Genomic DNA, 18,386 nt, shown 5'->3' with positions numbered 1-18,386 from the left:
CAGGTTTTTTCAAATTATCCCTATTTCTAAGGTTATATCTTTTCTCAGAGGGCTCCCTTTGGGGAGACTGGTGTTCTCGATTCGGAGTTCTTTCCCTCCGTCGAGGAGACCTTTCTCTGGACTGGAAAACTTTTTCCTTCCTGGATTGTTTATTTCCATCCCAGCTCTTTTTAGGAGTGTTTGAATTATTTTTAATAAATAATTTTTCAGGATTTTCGAGCAGTTGGGGCTTTACTGGTTTCCCACCCAAGCTGTCTCTACCTAATTCTTTATAGCATTTTTCTAGGATTCTGGCAAGCTCAACTGGCTGATCTGTTATATCTGTTTCCTTCAACTTCTGGCGGATCGCCACAGATGCTGCTTCTCCCTTTATATTGGCTAATAATATAGCCGAGACCTGCTTGAAGTCTTTCAGTAATTTCATACCAAGAGTTAAGGCAGGTTCTGGACCGTATTCATTTTGAATCTGTCTTAGTACATCTGGAATTACCACCATAGACGGAACACCATGTGTTTTTGTGTAAATGGAAGCAAAGACTGTACCCCAAGTGTCACAGTCCTCCACATGTGGTGCGATTCCCATAGGAAGGCAGATGGTCAAGATTCTGTGTTTCTCAATAGGGGTAGTATCCGGAAATACTGTCTCTATTTGAGTGATTTTTTGAGCTAACCAGAAAGGAATTTGTTCCCGTTTTACGGGTGTTTTACCAAGACATGACTGTATGTTCTGTGGTGTAATTTTATTAGTGTTCCCCTGATGAGGGGTCAGCTGTGGTACATTAACAGCTGGTTGGACTGTTGCAGTCCGCATTACATATTGGACTAATTGCCTATGTATTTTTATTAATGTTTTTAGCTGTACTAACAGCTCTTCTTTTGACATTTTTTCAATGTCTGGATGTGGTGTGTAGCTGGCTAGAACCAGCCACGTTGCTCCTGGTCTACCTAGTGGACCGAGCCTGGTAATATGATCATTATGTTTTAGGGCGCCATTAAACCAGAGCAGGTGCTCTTGGAATTTTAGTGGGATTTCAGTCTCCTCGAAAGGAGCGTACTCTTCCGGTGGTTTCTCTATTTTGTAATAGTGAAACTCTTTTGTTCTAGCATTTGACACTGGAAAGTTTATCCATGAATAGAATACCTCTGTCTGCCGATATTCGTGTGCCTCTATCACGAAAATTACTGTACCACCTTGTGGTGTCAGTCCGTTTTCTATAAGTTTTAAAGTTATAGATTTTCTTAAATGTACCGGGATGTCGATAGCATCCGGGTCAGTCTGTAGGAGACTCGAGTCTTCCTCTATTAGTTGGGTCGCTAGTCTAGCTGCTTCCCTTTCCTCTTCACTGTCTGCCATTTTATAAATGCAGGGTTTGCAGAGCAGGTCTCCAAGGAGACAAAGATTAGGTGCACAATATTTTGGAACACTGTATCCTTCAGCGTTGAATAAACCAGAGCTTTACATAGGAATCTCTTCCTACTGAGTTCGGGCGGATTTTAACCTTTCACCCACTCCAGACGTCTATTGGAGTATTTACGGGAGAAAGGGGTCTGTGTGAAAAATGCACGACTGAGTTACTCTAACGTCTTGCGTTAGTTTATCGCCTTACCAAACGTTTGGGCGCCATGTAGTGTAGTTCCTATTTTCCCAATAGGCCCTGTGCATTGGAATAACATAAACAGTAGTATCGACGTAGAAGTGCGGATCTTCCAGGCCTCCACTGACTATGCTAAACTTAATTGGGTTTGTTACCAACTAGCTCAGAGGTCACTGGAAACTTTCTTGACTGAATAGGAAGTGATCAGCTTCCCTGGCACAGCCAAGAAGGGATTCAGTTTTCCAACAACCGTGCAACATGACAACTTTGCTCCTCAGATAAGAGTCAATCTCTAGGGTCGTGTGAAACAATAGACAGTTATTTTACTCAGTCAGTGGTTGTGCAGTTTACTTTCACAATATGTAGAGAATAGAGAGACGGGCGTTGTCAATAAAGGGTAACATTTATTGAACAGTCTTTCTTCTCGTACAAGAGAAATGAATTGCCACAATTGCAAGACTTGTTATTATAAAAAGTAGGTACAGTAAGATGAGTATTGCGAAATAATACTGTAAAAGCATTGATATGGTTTCTTAGCCATACAATGGTTTAAAATGAATAAAACATATATACATTCATATATACATTCGGCTAAAATACTCAACTGGTGCTTCTAACTACGCCTACCCCAGTGTACCTGACCTAAGCCTAATACTTGGGAGGGGAGTAAGTAAGTAGCTTTAAGTTAAGTTGGTTTTGCCAAGGTTTGCTTCAAGAATTCTCTCTAAGGGTTTAGTCAACACCATACCTCTGGAATAGAATGATGGAGGTCTGGTATCTCCTTCAGGGGGCCGATATCCCAGTCACCCGCAAGGGTAGACCAGAAACGCCGGAGCTGGATTTCTCTGCAGGAGAAAAGACAGCGTCTCTCTCAGCGCGTCTAGGAGGAGGAGGAGGGGCAGCGTCCACGGGCAGCTTGCATCTGCTGGGCTCTTGCAGGGGGACGGCTGTTCAGCTCCTAGGTTCACCACACCATCGTTCGCTAGTTAGCAGCGATAGCAGTAGCGATAGCAGCTATGGTATCATCAGCATAACAGCAACTTCAGCAGCAGCGAGACAGCGATAGCTTCAGCGTTTGCTTAAGGCAACGTTGGTAATATTTATACCTGAAAGGTGCCTTGTTTGACGTACGTTTTTGGACATAAGACGTCAATAAAGATGTCACTAGGAAGTGATCGTCTATCAGTGCTCATTAGAGTTCTATTACTGATCAAAACACAGCAAGCGGGGATTTCCAGGTTGCTGAGTTTTTATCTTGTTGAAGAACTCGGAGTGTTAATCTAGGAATCTTATATAGTAACTTCTGCTATGTCATTGCACTAATTGGTTGCAAAGGAAGTGGCAGAGAAAGCGATTCTGAAATGTGGTTCTGTTCGTGTGAGGCCAGAGACGAGTTTCTGAATATTGCACTTGAACGGTTATGCCAATATAGGGAATAAATGGATTTACAGCCTAATAGGGGCATAAGGTCACAGTATCGATCAGGGTCCTAGATTAGAACGCTACAGGAGGGGAAAAAGAGACAAGTTATCTCAGAGGGAAATGTTCATAATTACAACATGTCATTTACAAAACTCTACTGTGCTGCTTTTTCAACATTAAAAGGTGCAACGGACGAAGTGCAGACAGTCACAAAAGGGCACGGGTGGCGATCTGCTAATTTTTTGTGGTGCTTCTTGTTGCGCGGCTCACGTGCAGTGAAAATTACACTGTTGGCGTGGGTGAAAAAGGGTTACGCTTGTGATAATTGGCAGTGCCACTAGCGGAACTGGGGATGAGTGATAACAGTGCAAAATTGAGTTTGGGATAATGCATGCAGCGGGGTGACTGGTAGAACTAGCAAGACGTGCTTTGGTGCAGCGTGGTTGTGGGTAAAGACTCAGCACGCAGTAGAAAGAGGTGCATTGTGATCGAATTCTATGCGACCGGTTGGTGCGGGGAAACCGTGTCAAAAGAAGGCCGTTTGGGATAGCGAACTGACCGGTGAACTTAATGGATGTGCATTCACGGCGTTGAGAAACCAGGCGGGTGGCTGCAACAGTCCATCTAAAAGGGTCAAATGGTTGCAATTAAAGTGAGAATCTTCCAATTTCTCTAGTTTATACTTGATAAGAGAAATGGTATACCTGAGGCGCCTAGCGGATAAGTGAGGGCCGCCTCCCGGTGCTTCTGTAATATTGGATTTCAGGTCAGGCACTGGCAAGTGATCTACAATAAATTAATGGCGTAAGTAGGCTGATCTAATGAGCCTTGCTCGCCGCGCTGGGCATGAGATTAACTTGGCCGTGTAAACTGTGGCGTTCTTAGACACCTGGCGTTGCGTGAGTCCGCACAATGGGGAGAGCGTTCCTGAAATGGAGAAATCGAATGGTTGCAAGCTCAGTTGACTGGAGGGGTCGGGTGGCAAGCGGAGTGGGGAGGTAGTGGTTCCGAGACCCACGGGGACTTACCGTAATAGGAGCGCCGTCGGGCAGCAAATGGGTCCCGTCTGGTGTGCCGGATGGCGGATCTGTGCAGCTAAGGAAGCCCGGTCTGTTAATCAACAGCTCTCGGGTGGTGAAAAGTGCAGAAGGACTATTGGGTGACTTGGGAGTGATAGGCGGCCGCCTTCTTAGAGTGGTGAAATACCTCGGAGTGAAGAGTGAGGTGAAGGTGCTCACTACTTAGACACATTTAGAAACCGAGACATTTTTACAAAATGCTATTTGAATTATAAAAATGCAGGGGAAAAAACAATAGAAAAAACCATATTTGTACTACAAGGATGAGCACTGGTGTCAAAATTGCTTTATCAATCAGGGGTTTTCAGAGCATTGGTATTTGAAGTAAGAGATCAGGTTATGCCTTTTCATTAATACAAGAAAGTTCAATAGTTTCGAGGAGGTTACAATAATCCAGTCCAATCCTCAGCTCTGTTTAGAACCATTGTGTATAGAATTGAATTGGATAATGGACTTCAATTCCTCCTTGTTCAGTAGCTGGCCAATGTCGCCTCCTCTGGGTGGGAGTTTCAAGACTTTTAGTACTGTCCACTTGATGTCATTTTCTGAATGTTTTGATGCTGTGAAGTGGTCTACCAGGGGAGCATTTGGAGTTCCACAGCGTATTCTGCTTCGGTGCTGTCCAAAGCGGATCTTCACTTTCTGGGTGGTTTGTCCTATGTAAACCTTTTGGCAGGGGCATAGAATCAGGTATACAACATTCGATGTATTAGAATTTGAGAAGGAATTGCTATGCACAGTAATGTTATTTAGAGTGAAACTTTGTCCTTCTATTGTAGAATTACAGTTATTGCACCCACCGCATTTGGCATGACCTACAATGGGGGACAGACCCATAAAGTGTCATGAGTAGAGACAAGTGGTGGTCTGGGTAGTGCCGCTCTGACTAGATGGTCTCTTAAATTTTTGTTTTTCTTAAAGGCAAAAACTGGTTTATCAATGGATAGAACGCCAGAAGTAAGTATAGGCCAGTTTTTGAGTATGGTTTTCCTTAATTGGTGCGAAATGATTGAGAAAGTGGAAACACAGGCAATGCGTTTGGAGTCAGTCTTGGGTTTGGGGGTGAGTAAAGTCTCTCGGGGCAGTACCATGCACGTTTGGAGGCATTTTTAACAATTTTCTTTGGATAACCCCTTTCTTTTAGTTTGGAACTCAGGATGGAGGCCTCTTTAAAATAGTCTTCTTTACATGAACAGTTGCGCCTGATCCTTAAAAATTGGGAATAAGGAAGAGAGTCGCGCAGAGCTCTTGGATGGTTGCTGTTATAAACCAAGAGGGTATTCTTTTCAGTTGGTTTGCGATAAAGTCGAGTGAGAAGGGAACCATCATTATGAAAAATAGTGAGGTCCAGAAAGGCAATCGACTCTTTGTTGGTGGTGATAGTGAATGCAAGGCCCATGCAGTTGTTATTCATCCAGTGTAAGAACTGACGTAGGCAATCGAGGTCCTGTCTCCAGATGATAAAAATATCGACCGGAACCACTACCGCCCCACTCCGCTTGCCACCCGACCCCTCCGGTCAACTGAGCTTGCAACCATTCGATTTCTCTATTTCAGGAACGCTCTTCCCATTGGGCGGACTCACGCAACGCCAGGTGTCTAAGAACGCCACAGTTTACACGGCCAAGGTAATCTCATGCCCAGCGCGGCGAGCAAGGCTCATTAGATCAGCCTACTTACGCCATTAATTTATTTTAGATCACTTGCCAGTGCCTAACCTGAAATCCAATATTACAGAAGCTCCGGGAGGCTGCCCTCACTTATCCGCTAGGCGCCTCAGGTATACCATGTCTCTTATCAAGTATAAAGTAGAGAAATTGGAAGATTTTCACTTTAATTGCAACCATTTGACCCTTTTAGATGGACTGTCGCGGCCACCCGCCTGGTTTCTCAACGCTGGGAATGCACATCCATTAAGTGCACCGGTCAGTTCGCTATCCCAAACGGCCTTCTTTTGACACGGTTTCCCCGCACCAACCGGTCGCATAGAATTCAATCACAATGTACCTCTTTCTACAGCGTGCTGAGTCTTTACCCACAACCACGCTGCACCAAAGCACGTCTTGCTAGTTACACCAGTCACCCCGCCGCATGCATTATACCAAACTCAATTTTGCACTGTTATCACGCATCCCCAGTTCCGCTAGTGGCGCCGCCAATTATCACAAGCGTAACCCTTTTTCACCCACGCCAACAGTGTAATTTTCACTGCACGTGAGCCGCGCAACAAGAAGCACCACAAAAAATGAGCACCGTGCCCTTTTGTGACTGTCTGCACTACGTCCGTTGCACCTTTTAATGTTGAAAAAGCGGCACAGTAGAGTTTTGTAAATGACATGTTGTAATTATGAACATTTCCCTCTGAGATAACTTGTCTCTTTTTCCCCTCCCTCTTTATCCTCCTATGCTTAATATTACAGGCTTGTTTCAAAATATACTCAGGCAAAATGTTTACTGTAGTCCTGAAGATGATCCCAATTTAATTTTTGGAGACAGGGATCGAAACGTAACGTCGACAGTTTGTGCAGTTCTGCTTCCCTTTTCAATCTTGTAATACGTGTTGCAGTTACTGTTGGTTTTGAGCTTATGTAATACTTCACTGTACTATAAGCCACCGTTTTTTTCCACTTTGTTTGCCTGCTATTCTACCTTTTTTCCCCCATGTATTGTCTCTCCTTTTCCTCCGACTCGGTACAGGCTTGTGCCCAGTTAATTGTGGCTTGTTCCACTTCCCAAATTTTGTATATATTCATCAAATCTTTGAAATAAAAATCTCCTTGTCCGGCTGGACGTTGGAGAAAAGATACATAGTCTTTACCTTAAAGTCTGTGTCTATCATTCTATGTTGTATCTACCAAAGCTTAGGACCTTTGTTTGCTCTAAAACATATAAACTACCCGAGGTCCCTCGCTACCTTTACGGGTCCCCTTGTTTTGTACACTGTTACACAGTTTGGGGGCAGGTGGTCTGAAAGTGTACAATAACATTGCAAAGAAAGTCCATGATAGAGCAGACAGGAAGGTATTTGAGGAAGCAATGGAAGATTTGGATGCTCATTATAAGCCAGAGGTGGGTGTCGATGTACACAGGTACAAATTCGACAGGAGTTATGGAGATACCAAAAAGAATGAGGAAGAAGGTAAAAAAAATCCTCACTATGTCATCACCATAGGAGGTGTTGACATCGATATAATAGTTGATTCAGGGTCACATTGTACAATGGTTAACAAGAGTATATGGAAGAGTAAATTAGTAGAAAAACTTAGGAAACGAATTAAAGGAAGCCGACATATCCCTGGAAACATACACTGGTGAAAACATTGAAATAATTGGATGCAGAGAGATGGAATTGGGTTTCAAGGAGAGAAGTACCAGGAGTATGGTATGCGTTTCAGTAAATGGACCCTCTGTACTGGGGTGGAAAGAGCTGGGAAATTATGAATAACGCTAAATCCCAACAGTACAGAAACAGTGAATGGATTGGCTGTGAACGAAAGTACACAAAATACACATTTAGAGTTGTTAAGTGGGAGAACACCACGATCCAAGGACAATGTATGATGGAAAAGGGCTGCAAGGAGAACTGAATGGACAAGCGAAGCAGAAATGGATACATTCAAACACAAACAAGGTTTATACATGGAAAAAGATAATGGAAAACATATAAGAGATGAATTCGAGATTAAAAAAAGTGAAGGAGAAAGAGTGGAAAAGAGAGTGTTTAAAAAAAAGGACAATGTAGAGTTACACAATCCATTGGGATAGAGGAGAAGTTTTGTAATTCTGCCCACATCAAAAATGGGGAAGAGTGGCATGTTACTTAACTGGTTGAGACAAAGCCAAAGGTAAAGGAGAAAAATGTTGGTGACATTGACAAGGAAGGGGAAGATGGTCTGAGGCTAGATGAACTAAAGTGCAGCAACAAAGTGGATCACTATGACTGGTTACATAGTGAGGAGCCAGAGAATGAGGGTGAGGAGACACACAAACACCTACAATGTCCACACCCTGAAGTAAACTTAGGAGCTGACTGGATGCATATTGAGTTTATTGGCAAGCACGAGTTTAGGGAATCAGAGGACTCTGCCAAATCCTCCTGTGAAATTCATTTTTCCAAGTTGGAGGATGGACAGGACTTAGTGTAGGCCGTTACGGTATAAACAGACCTTGTTGACAGCAACACCACCAGTGATCCTGGAACTAAGAACAACTAGAGGTCCGAAATTGGACTATTCACAGATGATGACAACGGGGAAGAAACCAGTTACCAGTGTCGACATGTCGCCTTGTGAACTGACCCATAGAGTACAAGGATGTCTTGTTGGACTAACAGTTACATGTTCTACTTTTTCTTTTTCTTTCTTTCTTCCCTTCGGAAGGAGATGTGTTACGTTGGTACTTTCCCCGCTTGCGTTTGTCCCCTGCATGCCCCCGTCCCTGCCGCGCGACTCCCCGCATTTGCATGCATTACGTCAGATAGCGATCTGACAGTTGAGTGGACAGTTGAACTGGCCATGATTGTGAGCTGGTGACCGGACCGCTCTCTCTTACCGGTGTGTCGTTTATGACAGAAAATAAAGTTACACCTTCAAGATTTATTGTGTCATTCTTAACACAGGCCCCACCAAAAAGCAAGGTTTCTGTTCTATCTGCATTAAGTTTTAAACAACGTGCCTGCATCCACTCTGCTACTTCCCAGAGGCCGCCAAGTAAGTTTCAGAGTCTCATTATGCTTATCGTCGATGGAAGCAATCAGCGGAGTATTATGAGCATATGTAAGGATCTCAAAACCCAACACCTTGACAGTGCCCACTTTTAAGAGGCGCAGACAAGTCAATTTAAGAAGGAAATTTTATTCAAGTTCATAGGTACAACCACTAGACACGTCCTCCCTCAGGGACTGCCAGTTCTCCTTTGCCAGGCATGCTCCAAAACTCTAACATCCTAGTTACCAAGGGAAGAATGCAGAGCATGTTGCTAAGACACCTTATCAAGATACAACACATCTTCCTTCCTTAATAACAAATGCAAAAACAAAGATTATACGTGCTACAGCAATAAAGAAATAGGGATAAAAAATAACATCAATAAATTCAACGTCAATTTGTTATATGGAATGCATATGATATGTCAATAAGTCACTTAATCAATGTGCCATTTTGGAATCTTCCGACACATTTGTCGTTTACATCATCACACCTTTTAACCATATGATTGCCACCCTCTTTTTCCAACCAGGCATTAACTTCCACAGCATTGCACAAGGTGATACTCTGAATATTCCACACCTTGCCATCTCTCAACCAAACACTGATACCAATAACTTTGGTTATACTTTTGGGTACAGACCATTTTGACAGACCTCTTCTTTGTGCGCCCACGCTGTACGTCCTTACCTAATCTCCAACAGTAAAAATATGTTTGCTCCTTTTCAACTTGTCATTGTGCCTATGTATATATTTGTCCTGATGTTTCTTAACTCTACTTCCTAGATTCTTATTGCATACAGGTCGTGAGAAATTCTTGAACATCCACCCAGGAGCAACCTTCGTTCCAGGTTGTCTACCCTTGAGAAGTTTAAATGGGGACTCCTTAGTAACCAAATGAGGTGTGGTTCGGTAACTCCACAACATTTCTTTTACTGCCTCTTTACAAACACCACCACACTCTTCAGACAATTATACACATTCCTTCAATACCCAGTGGAATCTCTCCACAAGGCCATATTCTCTGGGATTGTAAACAGAGGTATGGTGGTGTGTAATACCCATCTGGTTAAGGTATGTCTTAAATTCACTAGCAATAAACTGCGGTCCGTTGTCCGTGACTAACATGTCTGGACATCCCTCTCTATGAAAGATTTGGTCACTAAATTGAATGACATTACATGCTTTAATGTCTCCAGTAAATGCCACTTCTGGCCATCAAAAGCGTCTTCCTCAGTATTTTCTCTTATGGTAATGTCACTCATAATTACCCTGGGATTATGAAAATGTCACACATAGCAATCTGAAACCTTGGCTGCTATGGACTACGGGTGGCACTAGTTTTGGGGGCGGTGGGCTCCTCCCGCTCTTACCTGCCACCTTGGGGTGGCAATCATTAAATTCCTGCTCTTCAACGCAGCTTTGCTGGCGGCAAACGCAGGGACTGCCGAGGGCAGCCAAAGGGGTAGTTGGGCCCCTGCTAATAACACATGGAGGAATGCAGTGAGGTGGTGAATGTGGGTGATAAGATCAACTGGCATAGAAGGAGAAGGGAGTGCACAGTTCCAATGGCAGAGGTGCTGCAACACAGCACAGTGCTGGGAACACCAGATCTTGGGCTGCTGGTATTTGATTGGGGCCTAGGAAGCCGAAGGGAAGCAAATACTCTGGAGGCCTGGAATGGCCACGTGCTTGTTGGAATCACTACTTTCCATGAGTGAAAGCATGCATCCTCACTACATGTGTGGGTGACTCCCAGTGATAAGGAGGAGCTAGACTGTGACTATGGAAGACAAGGGGTTTCTCTCCTTTCCTCCACTCACTCATCCTTAAGGCCTATTATGATTGGTGAACCGGAAGGTAACCAGCTACAGCAAGGAATCGAAGTCAGGTAAGTGAGCTTGCAACTCTACCCATGAGTGGTTGGGCACACAACACCGAAGCTTGATAAACCCTACCTCTAATAATTGCCCATGGGCGCAACAAACCCAGCAGAATAAACTCGCAGTATTCCATCCTGGGATTCAGCACTGCTATGGATCCCGAAGGCACAACTGAGGAGGTACAAAGATGACCTACTCCCCAAACCAACACTGGTGGAAGTACTCAAGGCCATTATGGACTCCGGAGCAGTTTTGGAGCAGAAGATTGACACTATGTCAAAGGCGTTGAACCTCGTGAGGGACAACTTCAAGAAAATATCCAATCAGTCAATCCGCATTTGTAGAGCACATCACTGTTACCCCTGGGGTTTCTGGGGTTTCTTGAGGAAACAGCAGGAAGAGGGAAGAAACTAGCAGAAAATGAAAAACAGAGGGCAGAAAAACAAGCATATAAGGCCAGAGAGCAGAAAAATGAGTAGAAAAAGGCAAAACAGAGCAGAAGAGGGCAAAACAGAAGGCAGAAAAATAAGCAGAAAAGTAAATGCAGGGCAGGAAATAAGCAGAAAAGGCAAAACAGAAGGCAGAAAAACTAGCAGAAAAAGACAAAACATAGGGCAGAAACGGCAAAACAGAGCAAGCTGGACAGGACAACTGTTGCAGGACGACTGTTGAAGGAGGACCTGCTCAACTGGGTCACACTGCAGCCTCCATTAAGTAGGTCCTGGGGGAGGGCGGGACGGTGTGTGGAGGTAGGAGGAAAACAGTGGAAGGAGGGAAACGGCGGAAAGAGGCAAAAAACAAAGATAGAAAGACAAGACAGAGGGCAGAAAAGGCACAACAGAGCAGTAGATGGCAAAACAGAGGGGCAGAAAAGGCAAAAGAGAGAGCAGAAAATGAGCCGGAAAGGCAAAATGGAGAGCAAAACAGAGCACGAAATGAGCAGGGAGGGACAAACAGAGGGTAAAAGGTACACAGGCGGCAGAGGGAAGCAGCCTGCGGGCAAAGTGGACAGGAGAACTATAGCAGGGGGAGTTGGCAGAAGGACTGGAGGTCATAAAGGCTCTGCACACCTCTGTGTAGGAATTCTAAATAAAAATAATAATATTCAGATTTGTATAGCACAGCTACAACCCTTGAGGGTCTTTAGGCGCTGATCCTCACCATGGGGCCATTATGTGATTTTCCCAGAATCACAGGATGCTGAGCCGATTCTGAAACTCTGACCTTGTTCTTAGGGCTCCAAAGTTGCCAGCTCTGGCCATTACATACTCACTCCACACCCTGTCACACGCGAAGCAGATGCCAAGTGTGAGAAACCAGGACCTATTTGCAGTGTCCTCCCACATTGTGCTCCATTTAGACTACTAGCTGCTGGTTTCTGACACTGATTGTGCCCTGGGCTCTGCCAACCTGACCCAGGACCTGTGCTCTAATTAAAAGTACATGGTAATTAGGCATAAGTACAATTGGTGCTGAAACCTACCTGTAAGTCCCTGCTATATGGTAGGGCATGTAGGTTTAGAGGCACATAAGATTGAATGCACTTGAGCGTGCACTGCTGTGGTGCCGCCTATCATTTTAAAAGCCAACCCTTCCTTGCAAGCTGCTTTTAAATTAGAATTATATGCAAATTCGACTTTGGAATTATGGGTGTTTCTGGGGCGGCTCGCGGGGGAGCACAGAGGCAAGATGGCTGCTGCGTGAATGCTGTGTGTGCAGCTTCCACCCCGCAGACTGGAGATTTAATATGAACACTGAATGAGACTGACCTTTGGAGTTAGAATCGGGCTCTTCTCAGGCCGATTCGTGCACTTGGTGTTGGGCATATTTGCCAAACTCGTTGACCGCACTGGCTTTCAGCTGTACGGGAGTTCAATGCCACCGAAAGTGGTCAAGCCGCCCAGGGAGCGAGCAGAGAGAAGACTAGGGAGAGTGACTGGGGGTTCGCGAGGACCTTCCTTTTCCCAGAAAACGCCAGCTGGCCTCGTAGGCGAGGACGCTACTCCAGTGCTCAATGAGAAGGAGGAGGAGTGCAGGCCCAGATGTCAGACGCGGGAGCAGCTTCACCATGAGACAGCAAGGAAATATAAGCAACCAACAGTCTAAGGGATGTTCTCTGGGCGAGGACCCCCGGCAGCAGGAAATTAAGTGGGAAAGAGGGGCCTGAAAGTAAAGAACAGACTGCACAGGCCGAGCAGAAAGACACTCCTCAAACAGTGAGTAATGCGAGTAATAGAAAAAAACAAGACTTTGGTACAGACCCATATAAAATGTAATGACAAACTGAGTAATACTTCTAGTGCACTGCCTGATATTTTTGTGAGGGAAGGCGATTTGACAGGTCTTCTTGAGAGGCAAAAAGGAGAAATAGGCTTGGGCGGGCCCTGCTTGCTTACGGAGCCTAACATCATTTTGGGCAACTTTAAAATCACAGGTTCACCGGAAGCAGACAAGTTTTATTTCCTCACTGACAATTCTGAAATCTCTCTGGGCAGTGAGCTAGGGGGACTCAGATCTTGATAACTCCATAGACGGGACAGAAAGCTCCAAATCCGAACCCATATCTCAGAGACGGCGCTCTGCAGGCAAAAAACACGAAGAAACATTAATGAGAACATTTCTCATGTTAAGGGGTTCGATTCAGATTTTGGCCAATTCGGCCAGATGAATTAGGATTATTCGGGGATTCTTCTGGAATCAGAGGCCAAGGGGGCAGAAGAAGATGGGACACAGAAGGAAACAACAGCATCATTTTCTGGCCTTATTGTTAGCTCTGAACCCTCATCTTCGATGGGTTTGATCTACTCTAACCTGAAACAAATGCAAATTGAAGCCCGACAAGAACATAAAAGGGCACACATGGCAACAATCAAATTGCAGGGTGCCATAAGGAAAATCAATAAAGCTTGCTCTGAGATCACGTAACAGACCTCCGCACTGGAAGAACGAGTGTTGGCGCTCGAGACTGGGGTTGAGGATGGGAGGTAACAAACAAGTGCTAATGAGGCTAGAATGACCGACGTCATGTGGAAGCTCGAGGATTTCGAGAACCGGCAGCGTCGAAACAACTTGAGACTGCTCGGGATCCCTGAAAATGCGGAAGGAGAGGATATTTGTGGTTTCACCCTGCGGCTTCTTAAAGGAGCCTTCTTGGAGGCGACACATTGGGACTGGAACTCTGAGGTCCAAAGAGTGCACCGATTCCCCTCATGCTGAGAAAGAAAAAGAGACAAGGGGCTCAAGACAATAAACCAAGAGCTACTCTGATTTTTTTGCTTAACTTTTTGTTGCGAAAGACAGTCTTTGAAAAGGCCCGACGAGAAGCCAGGCGCTCAGCGGAGGGTCATACTCTTTTTGTCAGACCAGACTTCTGCCACACAAATATGGAAAGAAGATGGCGGCTCAGACAGCTGATCACCCCATTTCAGACAGCTGGATATCAAGTATATTTATTATATAATATCTGAGAGCAGATATTGTGTGACTTCAGGAGACTCACATTGAAGTAGGCTGTCAGAAAGTTGCTGAACTGGCTGCATAGCAATTAATTGCTACTACTACCCAAGGGACATGAACACAGGATGTTGCTTTCCCGTCCCCGAAAGGATTAGCCAAGTTTCCACGCACAAGCGCTGACAAGATGGGGAGATGGGCCTTGGTTCAATGTGTTAGGAATGCTTGTTCTTTTACCTTATGCTTTTTGTATGGACCCGTACTGGATGATCCTGCTTTGTATGACTGGCTGAGTACTGAATTAGTGGGTTGGCCATTGCCTCTTATCATGTGTGGTGATGTCAATATAAATATAAAATCAAATGGTGAAAGAGCATATCAGGGTCGTAAGCCCAAGGTTTATAAGTCTGTTGCTCACCTATGCGCACTGCACAGTTTATTGGACATTTGAGCTATGTCTAAATCTGGGCATCATGGATATACTTTTTTTTCTGCTTCACATCAAGTTCATGTTTGACTTGATTATTTTTTTGTTTCTCTTATAGTTGCACAGAAAGGTCGGATCTATAAGTATCCTAGGGTTATGTCTGATCATAACCCCCTAGTACTTGAAATAGCTATACAGAATAATCCACCCCAGGTTTCTCGTTGGACTTTTGGCAGAGCTCTGTTGTCGGATAGTGGATACATGCAGCATATGTAGGCCTAGATCCTCAGATTTATAATGGAAAATAAGGGGAGTGCTCGACCAGACATCGTGTGGGACTTACTCACAGCTGGGGTAAGGAGGTAGATATCTAGATACAGGTGGGCGTAGCAGAAAAACAACAAGACATTAGAACAGGCCTTGTACATGGAATTAGTGGAAGCCGAAGGTCAGTTCATCGTGGCGTTGACAACTGGTGGTGATATAGAGAAAGCACAAGCTAAAGTAGCAGTAGGGAAATCTGCAATAACAGAGATCTCGGCTAAAAAGGCTGCTGGTAAATATATTGTCTGGTGAAGTAAGGTTTATGAAAATAACAAAAGGGTGGGACAACTATTAGCTAGACGCACAAGAGAAAAGATAGTTCAATGGGAAATATTAGAAATAAGGGATCCTATCTTGGGCACAATTCCTGATTCTGTAGCAATCTGCTCGGCATTCTAGAGATTTTATCAGGACTTATACAATGAAGACTCTCCCTTTGACCATTCAGAGTTCACGGATTATATCTCAGATTTATCTTTTGAAGAACTTACTTCAGAGGAAGTGGCGTCTCTCCAGCCCCCGATCTCGGAGGAGGAACTAAGGGAAGCGGTTAATTCCTTACCAAGTGGGAAAACGGCCAGTACCGACTCAATCACAGGGGAATTTTATAAAGCCTTTTTTACATGTGTTAGTGAGCTGCTGAAAAAGATAGTCACGAATGCCCAACTGGGTGGGGAGTCTCCAGAATCCTGGTGATTTGCTAATATAGCGTTTTTCCTAAAAAAGACAAACCCACCACGGAGCTAGGGTCTTATCGCCCAATTACGTTAATCAATAGCGATATGAAAATATATGCCAAAATTTTAGCTAGCTGCTTATCTAAAGTGATGAAGAGACTGGTTTCCCCCTTCCAACATGGCTCTGTCCCTGGGCGCAACATCACCGATCATATTCGACGGACAATTGTCCTTTTAGATGCGTCCAAAATAGCCAGAGACCCTATGGCTTTAATCCTGCTGGACACAGAGAAAGCCTTTGATAGGGTCTCCTGGCCATTCTTATAGGCCATATTAGATAAAAATGGATTAGGTAGTAGTTTCATCAAGGCAGTGCAGATGATGTATCGTAACCCAGTCGCCCGTGTGGCTGTAAAGGGAGATATGTCGTAGCTGTTCTCGATTTGTCAGGGAACTCGTCAAGGGTGTCCTTGCTCACCTTTTATTTGCGCTGTGTATCGACCCCCTTATTAGGAAGATCGTGCATAACACTAGTATTATTGCCATGCATAATAAGGGGGTGATTCTGGCTTACGCTGATGATCTGGCCATTACAACTCCTAATCCTTCTCACGCCCTTATGGAAATTGAAAGGGAAGCTGCAAGTTTTGGTCGGCTCATCGGATATTGGCTTAATCAGAATAAAACTCTGGTAGTAATAAATGGATCGGTCCAGCTGGATGATCCTAGGGAGGTCTCCAATGCAAAATATCTAGGGGTGGTGATAAAAGCAGATGTGGGGAACATCGTTGATCTAAATTTAGGCCCATTACTACAAAAACTTAAAACTGATTTCACCCAAATTAATAATCTCATGCTCACATTAATAGGGATAAGCAATGTTATCAAAATGCTGTTTCTTACCAGATTATTGTATTTCTGTAGTGCCATACCAATGGAAGTAGAGAGACGCTAGTTTAAATCTTTAAACTAGCTGGCGTCTTGGTTTTTATGGGCCGGGCAACGCCCCCGTAGAGAACGAGGGGGCTGGGCGGTCCCTAACTTTCAATTATATTATTGGGCGGCAGTACCTCAACAAATGACAACACCTCTAACCTCTGCTGAAACTAGCCCAGAAGAAGGAGATATGGTATCAATTTATGAATTAATAATGGTCATTGAAGCTCGTGGATGTCTTCTATGGCAGATTAAATATGGATATTTTTAAAGAGTTAGATTTAAGTTTTTTTTGGGAACATTTAAGGTCTGGATAGCCGTTCGGAAGAAATTTGGGATTGGTAGGATAAAAAGATACACCCCTGTAGTGGAAAATCCTCTGCTTCCAGATATTTTCAGGGATGGCTATATGTCACTGTGGGTACAGAGGGGGGTAAGGGCTATTGAAGATCTGGTAGATGAGGGAGGGATTCTCTCCTTTGATATAATAAAGGAAAACAATTTTTTAAAGTATTTACAAATTAGGGACTTTTTGGTTAAAAAAAGGGGGAATTTCTGGTTTCAATCGCGTAGAACTAGTTGAATCAATGTTAAAATTCTCTCTCTATAAACCAATATATATAAACAGTTAAATAAAGAAATGGTAGATGACTTGACAACACAATCTGCTTACTGGTCAGAGCTCCTACATATGACGACGGATATTTTGAAGATTCCCTTTTCTTAGCGCAGACTTCGTTTATTGATGCTAATTCACAGATGCAATGTCATAAAAAGTGGTTTAATCTTTATATTATTGCGGCGAAGATTTCTAAATGAGGGGAGGTCTAAGGGAACTCACTGTCCACAGTGTGGCTGCTATGCAGCCGATCTCATTCATTTATTTATAGACTGTCCCAAGTTGGAAAATGTAATAAAGGAGGTGGGCAACATACTTGAAGCTCAGCTTGGTTATCCAATCTCTATTTCACCGGGCCTATTAGTTTTAGGTGTAAGCGATTTGGAAATCCAATGGGGACATCAGATATTCTTATTTATAGCCATGATTATTCTTAGACTCTGCTTGGCCATAGCCTGGCTAGATACCGAACCACCCACTAGACAGCAATGGCTGGGGAGGCTACTAGCTATATATCGATCTGAAATAGCTGTTTACGAACGCAGGGGAAATAAGGCTAGGAAAAGGGGTAGAGGAATTTGGGTCCCAATTAAGCAGTGGTTAGAAGGGTTTCAGGCAGAGTAAGGTTATAGTAACTGTAGATACATTGGTTGCTCTAACAACTGGACCAATGCCAGCTGCTCGGGATATACTATCTTTTCCTGTCTTTACTCATGAAATGCAATTCTATGTTTTGTCTCTTTTGTACGGATCCAACTTCAGTGTGGGGCTTGGAAGAAGGGTGGGAGGAAAAATGAATTAAATCTTTAGGCTTTGAAATATATGTATACTTTGTTGTGATGAAATACAAATTTGAAATAAAAAATAAATAAATAAAAGGATTTACAGGTATTTCCAAAGTCTTAAACTAGCTTATTTCTTCATATCGGTCACCACTAAGTATTGAAATAAAGGAGCTAAAAATCCACCTCAAAGTATCAAAATGATAGAATAAATCCAACAAATTGCCACTGTTAGATTTGTTATAACAATCACAGAAAAGAAGTTAAAGAACTTACTTTTGTATGAGACAAAATCCAGCTTTACAGCAGCCCTTCTCTGATTGGTCAGCCTCTGCCAGGCTTAGCAAGCTGTCCTAATGAGGTGTGACTAGAGACAAATAATTTCCTGTGGGAGGAGAAATGCAAGCTACAGAGCAAAAGGCAGGATGGGGTTGAAGTTTCCAAACTGGTTTTCAAAGAAGGAATGATAGTTTATTAGATTAG

Source organism: Lissotriton vulgaris, chromosome 1_1 (genome assembly GCF_964263255.1).
Source record: "Lissotriton vulgaris chromosome 1_1, aLisVul1.2, whole genome shotgun sequence".
In the NCBI taxonomy this organism is placed as follows: Eukaryota; Metazoa; Chordata; class Amphibia; order Caudata; family Salamandridae; genus Lissotriton; species Lissotriton vulgaris.
This window is presented reverse-complemented; position numbering follows the sequence as displayed.